General features: G+C 46.4%; 1 long non-coding RNA gene across 1 annotated transcript; it reads right to left on the bottom strand.

Annotated features, from left to right (window-relative positions):
* On the bottom strand, positions 1-2,727 carry LOC123619047 (uncharacterized). Its single transcript, XR_012509914.1, has 3 exons — positions 2,593-2,727; positions 1,616-1,681; positions 1-685 (listed from the first exon to the last, which is right to left on the bottom strand). It is a non-coding gene; the product is annotated as an uncharacterized LOC123619047 (long non-coding RNA).
* Positions 2,728-3,361: the final 634 nt, after the last annotated feature.

The raw sequence follows: 3,361 nt of genomic DNA on the forward strand, positions 1-3,361 counted from the left end.
GGGGTTAGGGCTTTGACATAAGAATTTGGGGGCGGGGACACAATCCAGCCCATAACACTAGTTATAATAATAAAATGCGCCCTTGGTTAAGAGCCTGTTACCAGCTAGTCACTTTCCCTGTCACACCCCTCACCTCCCAACGCAGTCTGCGAGGACCATGGTTCCTGGAGGAAGCTGAAGCCCAGGGAAGGTAAGGGATTCTCCCAAAGCCAAAGGGAGAGAAAGTTCTCAACGGGGAATTTAAACTTAACTTTATCAGCATCAAAATTCCTCAGCACAGCTAAGCCTCTGGGAAGCCACTGACAGAAGCCTGGTCTTGAGCACTAATTTTGTGGCTATAAATCAGGGCTGGCACTTGGTAGACTATGAGGGAGGTGAGGTAGGTGCTCTGTTTCCCAGGAAAGCAAGGAGGACTGTATGGCGGTGGTGGTGGTGGTTGTGTGCAGATGTGCTCAGCCACGCTCTGCCATTGTCTGGCTCTTTGATCCTAGGCAAGTTCTTCAAAAACTCCCAAGTTATCCCACGTTCCCATCTGTAAAGGCCGTCAAAGGAGGCTGTGGTGATCACAGGAGAAAAGACACATGGAGCAGCTCGTGTGAGGTTCGTGCTTCTTGGCTGCTTGGAAGATTAGCTTCCTCACCCGTGAAAGGGGAAATCAGTAGTTCCTCTTTGGCACCTTTGAGACCTGTGATCGGGAGGGCGTATGGAGAATCCCAGGTGTTCATACAAATGGCAGCCGCCTCGGCTGTAGCCTTTCCTTCCTCCCTTCCTTCCGTGGCCTCTTCCCTATCCCGCCATTTCTGCTCTGTGGACCCTGAGCCCTGTCCTGTTCTGATGATACCTTGCTGTGTTCATGGACCACTCTGCTCTACCCTGGGTGGATTCTGTGCCCACTTCCAGGAGCCCCTTAGGCTAATGGGCAGGGTGGGTCCCTAACCAAGACAATCCACCACGTCTGAATCTCAGAGCGAACAGTCACTGGTTTCAAACGACAGCAGCAATCATCTAAGCCAGGGCTGGCTGCCACAACAGTTACCTCCTGATTAATTAATGCAATCAAGACCTTGCCAACTTATAAATTGCTCAGGCATGCCTTTAACTCAAAAGCTCTCTTGTTGGCTAACTGCTTAAGTGATTTTTAAAATCGTTTTAATGAACCGCACTGCAGTTGGATTCTGTGCTATTTATTTATTTTTCTACCAGCAAGATAAAAGTGCAGGAATGTGTGAAAAAAATACATAGTGAATCGACTTAGGTTATGATCCGGAATGAGATGTGAGGTGGAAAAATGGATCTCTCTGCACAGCAGCAATCTTGCCCTGGCCCAAGGTTTTAAAGCCACATCAGAAGCTTGATTTCTCCCTTCCCTCTTCTTTCCCTCTTGCCTTATTGCACACATTCTGCTTGAAGAATGTGTCATGGGGATGCATGGTTCAGAAGTCAATAAACCTGTGTGAGCTCATCACTCTGATGCGCAAAATCCACCTGCCACAAAATTCCAGGGGGTGGTTTAGAGCCAGACAATAAAAATCTCTCCTGTGGCTGGATGATGCCAGTTCCGGACTTTAATAAGATGTCATCCTACCCACCCGCCTCCGTACCCGTCCCCTTATACCTGTTGCCATGTGTCTTTCAGGAAGGATCCAGTGGAAACTGTGGGAGGTCCTGTAGGCTCATGTGTCTGCAGAAGTGAGGAAAATGAGATCAAGGTGGAGGGCAGCTCTGATGTCCTTTTCCCTAACACTACCCTGGATCTAACAGCATAGGCAGTGGGCGTGTTCCCACTTCCCAAAAGGGGAAGGGAGAAGACCCAGTTCTTGTCTTACCCGAAAGATAAGAATTCAGATGGGAGAATTCAGAGGTGTTTCGTAGCAAAAGATTTTACAGGTTTTTATTAGCAAAGGGAAAGCACACCTCCAGGAACGGGAGGAGGCTGATCCCAGGGCAGAGAGCAATGGTCTTTGTTTGCCCCCTTCTCTTACATCCTCGCTTAGAGGTGGGCTCTTGGTTGATGGATGGCTGTCGCCCCTGGAGTTCTTAGTCACGCTGGTCCCTTTTTGCACATGTCCTTACCCATGATGCACACAGAAAAACCCATGAGACAGGGGGCTAAAATGCAATGTTAATTATATTACAGTGAGCACTGGGTCATGCTGGGTTAGGTCCTTGTCACTACTGTGAAGCTGTGGCTGCCAGAGTCTAACCAGTTTCTTGTTGGCACTCATTTAGAGGAAGTGAAGCCCTTTTATGCTGAAGGCGGGCATACCGCCATCTTTGGGACCATCCTCCCTGTCCTCCACCTTATCTGCCCAGTGCCCCTGCTTACCTAACTACCTAACAGGAGGGGGGCAAGAGAGAGAAGCAGAGGGGCACAAAGGAAGTGCTGGTAAGAGAGAGGAAATGAATGAAAGACATTCCACTTCCTAGAGCTAGTCTAGAAAACATGTTCCCCACCTGGTGCTCTTAGGAAGGTGTGTAGTAAATGCCTTATGTAATAATACACTCCTTTTTGAAAGTTGCCTTTCTCGCCACCCTTGAGTAGCTCAGGGATTCGATGAAACTCATGACAGTGGGTGGGACCTGCTTGCCCACCTGCTTTTCTAGGATGCGCTGTATATGTGATTGTGACTTTGAAGGAAATTTGTTTGCCGTTTGCTGATTTCTTTTTGAAGTTAATTTCTAACTTCTTTCACTCCTAAATGAAGAAAAGTAATGCATCTTTTGAAATACACCAAAAGGATTGAGTACATAATTAAAAAAAAAACTTTTTTACTTGTCCAAATTAAAAAAAAAAAAAGAAGATATCCCACAAAGTGAAAGACTGTAAAAAGAGGTAGAAAATGATTGTCCTAAAGAGAAAGAGCTAGAAATATAGAAAGAATTAGGACTCAAGAGACAGAAAGAAAGAGAGAGAGAAAATGAGAAATGGAATGTAAGAGAGAGAAAAGAAAAAGATAGTGAGAGGGGAGAAGAAAAAGAAAAAAAGTGAGTGTATGTCAGGGAGAAATAAAATTATCTGGGAATTTTATTTGTCAAGGCAGCATCAACATTCTAGTCACCCTCTCTGAAGTTAGGGAAGATTCCAGAACCTTACTCCTGAAGTCTGTACATCCCCTCTTACGTTCAAAAACGTTACTTAGATAATGACTTCATTGATCCAAATCCCGGCTCAGTTCGACGTGCCATTTGCACTACACATCGCCAGTGACTCGGCACTTGACCTCTGTGGAATGTCGCTGAAGTGTGACACCCAGCACTTGCCCTGGTTTCTTTGGTCGGAACTGCTGACTTTCACCCTCTGTGTCTCAAACTCGTCCAGGTTGCTATTTAAAACGTTTGCTATTTTGGGAGACCCATGGCC

Source organism: Camelus bactrianus, chromosome 11, assembly GCF_048773025.1.
Source record: "Camelus bactrianus isolate YW-2024 breed Bactrian camel chromosome 11, ASM4877302v1, whole genome shotgun sequence".
Taxonomy (NCBI): Eukaryota; Metazoa; Chordata; class Mammalia; order Artiodactyla; family Camelidae; genus Camelus; species Camelus bactrianus.